Genomic DNA, 9,766 nt, shown 5'->3' on the forward strand with positions numbered 1-9,766 from the left:
CATTTTGAAAGAGAGACCTCTGACAACTGTGTGTTCTGACACCAGTCTCACTGCTCTTAAACCACTAGCAGACTTCCCAAAAGAGATAAAAACCCAGCTTTGTTCCGGACATCGAAACTCAAACTGATTCCAATCATCTGAGAATGAGAATACGATACCCACAAACAATTGGAGAAGCTTTCCGAGTAAGGTTTCGACAAGAATATTTAGGAGCACTGTGTACGAGGCAGAAAAAGAACACCTTTCAATCATTGAAAGTGGGTGACATTGTGACCATTGGAAATGATAACAAGAAAAGGGTCTTAACAAAAACCTCTTTAAAATCGTTGCAAGAGAGTACCTTTGCACTCCCTGTAAAATTATTCCCATTACCGCTGAATACAATCTAAGGTAACTAACTGATGGAAACAGAGTAAAAATGCTTCAGTTGATTATGATGTGACAAGATGTGCAGCCTTATAAAGACGCAGGTAAAAATATACATCCAGGCCTTTGAATTGTCTTTCAAAATCACAGGACCAGCAAAGTCTTCCCGTTATTTGATAAACAGCTGAATCCTGAACCCTATCAGCTTTATATTTAATCTATGCGAATCCAATGTATATAAAATGCATTAAAATTTTTAATAAAATTAATTTATGGGTTTGTTTTCAGAACCTTCTTTAAACAACGCTTAATTTTATGTCCACTTTACCCCACCTGACTCTATTGTTTGAAAGTGAGCCGTGTTTGAAAGATTTTACCTTAAATGTGGAAGAAGACACCAATGTTTCATGCTGTATTTCATAACAATAAATTATTAAAACGCTAAATATAATATTTTTCACTTATTTTAATTTAAACTAATACAAAGCAATGAAAAAATTATGAAAAATGTGTTAAATGAAAATTATGCAACAAGGTTGAGAATGGTTACCGGAACTCATTTTTCCTTAAACTTCAAAAAATACCAATATAGGTGAAAAAGAATCTGCTATGAAATGTTTCTCCCGCGATATAGAATCTTTTTAAGTGATGATTCATCTGAAAATTAAATAAAAAAATAAGTTGTCTTTCAAAGTAGCAGGCTCATACAAACAATTGCTATTGTATACTATGAAACATAAGCTATAATCAATTTTGGTGGATCTTTTGAACTAGTTCGAGTATGCTTAATTTCACTTTTTGTGAGTAAAACTTCTAAATATGTATTTTGTTCCGACCGGCTTGTATGGCGGTCAGGGAGATGAACTCAAGCCATGAAAAGTCCCGGGCTCGAGGCCCGGATAAGGCATGGATGTTCTTCCTTTCAATTCTCTGTAGTATCTGTTTATTTGTACTGTGGGGGCACGTTTGCTCATGAGACAGTGGTTAGGAAATCTACTACCCGAATGACGTAGTCAAAACCCTTGTAGGCATTGAAAAAAATGTATTTTACGTAATCTAATAATGTAAAGTCACAGGGAATAAGTAAATGTTTTTTGGAACACGTGTCGGAAGTAAACGTGTCTTTTTCTAAATGGACATGACCGATAAAGCATTTAATATCGGTTTTTCACCTGATTCCCAGTCTATTATTTTCGTGTGAAAGAATTTATTTCTTAAACTAGCTGTTAAACATGCAGTTGGAGTAACTTAATCTGAACTACTCAGATTAAAAATTAGTCAATTGTTGATTAAGTAGTTTGTGAGAACGGAGTGAAATTTTCAAACCTAAGTACTGGTATTACAAATTGATACTCATTTTGTGTGAGCAAAATTATACACTACTATAACAATACATCTTATTGCTAACTATTCCGATGAACTGTGCGTAACTTTGATTTTTTCTGCAAATTCAAATAAATATTTCCCTTTGTCTTGTTACAGTTTGGAAAGGCAATTATCACGAAAAACTTTTATTTTCTATTTTTATTCCTACTTGGAGACTCCACCCCCTACTCGCTCTGTTCAGCGAACAACGTGGTTGCCTCTGATTCATCTTTAATTTTATTTATAAATATGTTTATAAGGTATATAATTATTTTATTTTATAACCATCGTTGAACAGCTGACTCAATTTCGAGTTTACGACTACCAATTTTCAATTTCGTAGTCTTGAATTTTGAACCCAATCCAGACGACATAAATTCCTGGATTAAGTATTGGGAGAAATTTACCTTCGCGGAAGACTTTTTGATGGAACTAACCCGCGTTTGGGTTTACTTGGTGAGGAAAACTACGAAAACCTCTCATGGTTGTTCTAACAATAAGGGGACTCTGTCCCATGATACATCTACTACTAAGGATATTTTATGTCAGCACTGTGGTCGGTAGCAGAATTCGTATCGACCAGCCATAATTTGGGATTCGATTCCGATTCACCTAATTGGGAGGTGAGTGCTCTATCCTCTGAGACACCACTGTTCCTTATAAATTTATTATAATTTTATGTCAGATCATTTTTTATTATGTTAATCGTTACGAAATAGACTTGTCAAGAATTTTTTACAAATGGAAGAAAAATAATGAAACATGCAACACCAATGACAAAAACGTAAAATAAATTTTTTTTAGAATAGAACGATACTGGCTTTTGGTTTTGAAGGATGAAATTTGTTTTTTATGTATTTTAAATTTGACGTAATAAATGAATATGTTTTTAATTGATTGTTATGTTTTGTAAATGTAGAAAATCAAATTTTTAATTAAATCATTTGTGATTCTACTAGTTTAGATCCAGATCGCAGAGTGGTTAGCTGACAGCACGGGTACTTGGATTTTAAAATAATCATTTGTGTTTGAAAATAAAATATTTAACAGCAGGAATGCAGAACGCGTGTCCCAATAAGAGATAATAAATGAGAAGTAAATTTACTTGTTAACAATATAAACGATAACCTTAGATTGTATAACAGCTTAAATTGGAAACGACTTTTCTCTCTCTTGATTCTTTTAAATTTTTTAAAATATCGATATAAATGTTAAAAAAAATTTCTGCCAACATCTAATCTCTTCCTCGAACTTTTCTTCGTTATCTTTGACATCAAGTCAAGCATTTGAGATAGAGATTTTTCGGCGAGATAAATTTAACGACCACAGTGAATTTAAATTAATATTTTAAGCAAAAATCTATGAAACAAATTCGGGAAGAAAGCACTACAATAACTTTTGAAAAAAAAAAAGGAATGTAGAAAAAATACTGTAGTTAAGTTCATAAACGGAAAATGGAAACTCTATAGTTACAATACTGCTGCCAGCATGATACTTTTTAACCACAAGTTTAGGAGTTAATAACTCTCAAACTTGTTATCGAATGTTATTTTTTATTCTATCGAACTCCTTGTACATTTTCTACACACATTCTTATAAGTTTTCTTAGTCTTAAAGGTTTTTCTGAAGAAAAAAAAAATGCAACCTTAAGTCGATTATTTAAGATAGACTAAATTATAGTTGTGAATTTAGTCCATAACTTCCATTTTCATATTGCAAATCTCCATTTTTAGCTCGCTGTTACAAGCTATCTAGCACAGTGTTTCCCAATCCCCGGTCCGTGGACAGGTACCGGTTCGTGGATCAAATGGTACCGGGCCGCCTATTTCATTGAAACTGAATTTAAATTCCTAGGTTTATACCCCAAATTAAAAATATCTGTGTTCCATTAAAATTTTATTTATTTATAAAAAATGGCCCCCCGAAGGTAGTGACATAAATTTTTTAATGTTTTAAAATGTAAAAAAAAGAAAAGAAAACCACGGCAACTGTTTTCTTTTTCAAAAATATCCATCATCATAACTGTAAATATCATGAATAAAACACAAAAGCGCGGCGCGAAATTTACATTGGAAATTTACAAAGCAACGGAATAAACTGGACATAAGCAACACACTTCGGGTGCCATTGTCTCCGATTACCCCCCAGATGGAACAGTCTCATCGAAAAGAAACAATCTCAGTATTCTCACTGATTTAACGTTCTAGTAAGTTAAAATGTTAAATCACTTTATATTTATTCTTTGGTGTAACTTTATTTTATTTTGAAGGCATGTTTAAATACCGTTAAATTAAAATTAATAAATCAAAATAATCTAAGATATAAACATTCAGCGCCCCCCCCCCCAGAGGGCCGCGGTAAAATTATCAAACGTTGACAGGTCCGCGGTGTTAAAAAGGTTGGGGAACACTGATAGCAGACAGCATATTTGAGACAAAACTTAAATTTTTTTGCTGATTTCACTTACAGTAATGAATATTTCGCCTTTATTGCCTTTATATTTTTCAGTTAATAAAAATATATGGTTTAGTAGGGCAATTATCACTAAAAATTTAATTTTTTATTTTTATTCTTTCTTTAAATTATCTCTGTGAATTGTCCCTTTGCCCATAACTTCCTTTTTACGTTAATTTTTTTTTTTATCCCCGTTACAAGTTATCCCGATGATAAGGCACTTGAGATGTAACTTAATATATTTTTGCTAATTGTAATAAATACTTGTCATTTGTTGCCTTTACATTATTTAATTTATAAAGACGGTTTAGAAAGGCAATTATTATTATTCGATGACTATTGGAATAAAAATATTAAACTAAAGAAATTATCTAATGTTTTTATTCCAATAGTTATCTGCTATAAACTATCCCGTTTTATTGGCAAATCATTTAATTAATTCAACATAACTTTTGTTAGTAACAAAATTAGAAATAATTTGCCAAATTTTCAATTTTTAAATGTTTGGGGGTGGTTTGCTCACACCTCCCCATAATCGCTCATTACGAGTTTCATAACGAAAAACAGATTTGTAAATCGAATTTAAATATGCTCAAAATATTTTATTCGATTGACTTGAATTTGATTCCGCATGTAGTTCCCGATTCCATTTGGATAAAATTTAAACCTAATAAGTTTTCCTCTATTACTTTTGCTACATATTTCTTTTGCCTCTATTACTTTTGCTACATTTTCATCTACATATTTCTTTTACTAAATTCCTATTTATGATTTCTTATTTCATGTAGTTTTTGATTTCAATCGTATGGTTGTTCTGTCCAATTAGAATGCCCAATTCAGCAGTAAGAAGCGGTTCTATGAACATTTTCTTTCGGTGTTATATAGAGAAATTATTATAATTTCTCTGCCTAAACAGGCATACGTCAGCAACATTATAATTTATTATGATGACTACGCATTAGTCAGCATTAAATTTAAATAGAAGAAAAGTTTATGAAGTGATTAGAACCCTAGTAACGAATACAAACAATGGTTTTGTCATAGTGCTAATATTTCAGCGGATTTTAAATTTCTTTTCAACTTCGGAGAAGAAATCTTGTAATTTTTAAAATGTACTTTTCAAAAAAGTTGTAAAGTATATCTTTCAAATAATATTTTTTTTAAACCATGCCTTTTATTTTGATTCTTAAAAAAAGTATAATATCGGATCTTGAATAAATGTATGAAAAGTTTCAGTTTAAAAACAAAGTATGTCATAACTTATATGTCATAACGATATAGTAATTAATCAAATTTCAATTTGTTTTTTTTATCGCCAAACTATTTGAGATGGAAGCACAGACAAGAATTAAGTATGAATTTTTATTTTCATAAAAACATCTTAATCGCCCACTGCACTGCGGAATCAATCTCAAGCTGTGCAACATTGTGATTTTCGAATGGTTATTACTTATTTACTTAACTTATTTACTGCGAATCTGATAGTAAGTATCTGGTTTCTTAGATTATGAATGACGTAGGTTTTTACTATTTCTTCGATTTTGCTTACTTAGAAAGGTTTGTTGTTGCTTTTCATTACAGTATGTATCTTCAGTTTTTCTCAATCTAAATTTGCATGAATAGGATACAATATGTTCTTATAGATTCAGTTTGCCCTAAGTAGTATATTATTTTTAATAGTTGACATTTGCTTTATTTTCGAATGAATAAGATGCAGAAACTTCTTAGAAACGCTTTGAAGTAAAATCGATTTTAAAAATCTATACTTTTTTGTATTTTCTCCCTTAGGAAAATTGCCATAGGTTTGCCATAAAAAATGCCATAGAATATTCCTATGGGGTTTTGTCTATGGTAAAATTTTGCCATACACTTTTGCCTATCGGCAACTCCGAAAGGAGGAATTGCCTTTATATAGAGTTGCGGATAGAGTGGAGGTTGCACTTATTTTCCTCTCGTGTGATAGAGGCATTATGGGGCGTATGGCAAGAATTTGCCATACGTATATGGCAAAATTTTACCATAAGAAAAACTCCATAGGAATAACCTATGGCATTTTTTTTATATTAAATTTCGCCGTACATGTAATACAAAAATTTGCCATACGTATATGGCAAAATTTTACCATAGACAAAACCCCATAATGCCTCTATCACACGAGAGGAAAATAAGTGCAACCGTAAGTGCAACCTCCACTCTATCCGAAATTCTATATAAAGGCAATTCCTCCTTTCGGAGTTGCCGATAGAGTTGCTTAATTGCCGGAACGGCTGTTCGTAACTGGGTTACCACATTTTGTTATTTATCTTAATTTTTGGCCCATATTTTATTTTATCATATGATTCTATTATGGCATAGTTTCTCAACGAAGTTTATAAATGGAGGAAAGGGAAATCACAGACGCTATAGAATATTGAATGCTTTTGATTCAATTTTGTATATTTTAAATCTTTATTCAGCTGCAAATAAAAATTCTGAACACTCCATTTTCACATTTGTGAAGTATCATAATATAAGAAGGATTATGATTTCTACCTCATTATATAAAATGATGTTAAAATATCATTTAATTTCATGTTGCATCTCTAAAAGGACAAGAGGGAAAAAGGGGGGTGGACTTAAAAACTATGTAGAATTTTTACGATTTTTTTTACATTGAATCGAGTGACTGATGTTATAGTAGTTATTTATGTTTTATGTGTAAAAGTGTAGTTTATTTATACATAATTACTATCTGACATTGCTAGTTAGGCAAGTGCTGTATCATTATCTATGTGTACGCTAAATTGAATGAGAATAAAACCAAGCTGTCTGATTTAATAGCTTAGCAATTCGAAAATTTATAAAAGTTTCATGTGTAGAAAGTACAATTTTATGACGTATACCACTTTATGCAACTGACATTGCTATCTAAACAAGTAAGGGATTTCTCCAAATTTAATTTTTTACGCTTAATTTTAAAAAAAATAGTCCTTTGAAGTAATTCTTTTGAAGAAATGAGAGTTTAATGCATGAAATATGCAATTTTTGACTTACCATTTACTCATAAAATATTTATAACATCAAAACTATTAAATCTATCAAATCAATTCCGTTTTTTTTTTAATTTAGTCTAAAAAATACATAATAAATAAATTCAGACTTGTCTATATTACAATGTCTCAGAATTATATTGTCATAAAATTAATTTACATTACATGAAGGGATCATCACTTTTATTCATCTACAATTTGCATATCAGAAATATCACTTTTATGAAAATTATTTTTTCAAATTTCTTTGTAAAATTGTTTTTTAAATATAAGTATAAGTATAAATATTTCAATGTCATACTTACAGTTCATTATTGTAAAATTTAAAACATTCATTATTGGTATAAGATAATTTAATTAAAAATTGCAGGATTTATATTAGGACAAATTATTGTAATATACACTCTATAAATTCAAATTTATTAATAACTGGAAAAAAAAAACAATATTTTATTAAGAACATACTTTTTATGCATCCTATTATTTTGTTATAGCCTTTTACGGTTTTATTTTGAATTTTAAATAATACAAGAATCAATTTAGAAAATAAAACATTTCATATCAAGTGAAACATGTAGAACATTATTCATTTACATTTCTTATTTTTGAATTTTATTCATAAAAACATTACATCTCTTTTCTTTTTCACCAGACAAATCTTGCCGGATTACAAAAAAAATTGGAAATCAAAGAAAGAAATCACTATCAAGATAAAATTTTACCGACACCTTATTAGAATAAGGGAGATTAAGCACCATTAATTTGAAATCATTTAAGTCTTCAGGTATCCCTTTTAAACCTATTTTAAGTTTGACAGATATTTTGATTATAGTTCTAAGATTATTATTCTATACACTAATGAAAGATGCCAGGTATATTTGGTTTTGTAGTTTTTGCGTTTGGACTGAAGTTTGCTTTAAAAAAATTAAATTGTATTTATAAACGAGGACTATTAAAAATATAAGTATATTAAAAAATTAATAATGTTAGCTTACATACTTACTACCATTGTAGAAAAGAAAAGTATCAAAAGATAAATGTGAAGCATAAACAAAAAGTGAAGTATTTATAGTTAACTTTGAATAATAATAAACAAAATATTATGCAAATAATCATGCACCCCCAAAAAAGTTAAGATGAATGTAGGAACAGATAAGGGGATTGGGAATTTGCATTTTTAATAATTACTTCTTATATATAATATTACTACCTTTTTTTTTTTAATACTTTTCAATAATTACTGAAAAATGGGGTAACTTTGTGAGAGACAAGATAAATATTTGCTACACATGTTTTCTAACTTGATTTAAAATAAGCTTTTCAAAAACTGAAAGAATTCTTAGGGAGGAATAAAATAATTATTTCACAAATAATAGTAATAATAAAAAAAGATTTTTTTTTAATTAATCGGACGCATGCTTTCACAATAAACAGAAATAAAGATTAGAACTTAAAATTAAAGGAATACAATCATCATTATATTTTATGTTATAATAATGCTACTAAGTTTGACGAGTTGCTTAGCGAATATTTCAAATTAAAACTTTTCGCCAGTATAAATCTTTATATATATAAAAGTAGAAATTATTTCTATCTAAAGTAATTTGATCGGAACAAATTATAATGAGTTTTAATTTTATTAGTTTAAAACAAATAAATACATATAATAAAAAAAGAAAATTTATCTAGAAAATAGTTTACTGAACTCACCGCTACTAAAATGATGTGCAGGTTCCTGTTTAGGTAGTACATCAACTGCATTAAAATGGTCATCTCATCGTGTGGAAATATTTTTAATGCTTTGATTGAAAGATAAATGTTATTATTAAACTAAAAAACTGTTCTGTTTCATCTATAAGAAAATTAATCCGATCATCCTCTTCATCAACGTCGCCGCCATTTTTATTTACATTTGTATACGTCATCACAGAAAATTGAAACGTCATAAAAAGCAAACGATCTAATTGGTACAAGTGTGAGTTGCTCTTAAAATTGCCTGAACAGTTGCTGATATTTCGGGCAACCGTAATTTCTATATCACACGAAGATTTTCGAGCAATTTTTGGAGAAATTGCGGATAGAGTTGAGGTTACACTTCCGGTTGCTCTTATTTTCTCTCGTCTGATAGAGGCATAAGAATATCCTACGGCATTTTTTATGTGGGATATTTTTGCCATAAAACTAAGGTATGCTATAGCTCATGAAGAAATTATTCCATAAGCTATGGTACACCTTTGCCATACAGCTATGGAAAACATTTCTCCAATGGTATTTTACTTACACCACATATTTATATATTTTTTTAATAAATGGAAAATGTTTATGCAAAGATATTTAAACAAATTAAGAATAAAAAAATAAGTTGCGATTCAGAAGAAGATGAATATTTTTATGATACGAAAGGCTTTGACCAATATTTAAAACAGAGATACAATTCGAGAATTAGTTTTTTTAAAAGGTTAAAACGGAAATTAAACTTAGTTTTTACAGTTGAAGCAGATGAAATGTTTTTTAAATTTTTAAATTATATGTATTTTAAAAAGAGTTTAAAT

The sequence above is a fragment of the Parasteatoda tepidariorum genome, chromosome 5 (assembly GCF_043381705.1).
Source record: "Parasteatoda tepidariorum isolate YZ-2023 chromosome 5, CAS_Ptep_4.0, whole genome shotgun sequence".
Classification (NCBI taxonomy): domain Eukaryota; kingdom Metazoa; phylum Arthropoda; class Arachnida; order Araneae; family Theridiidae; genus Parasteatoda; species Parasteatoda tepidariorum.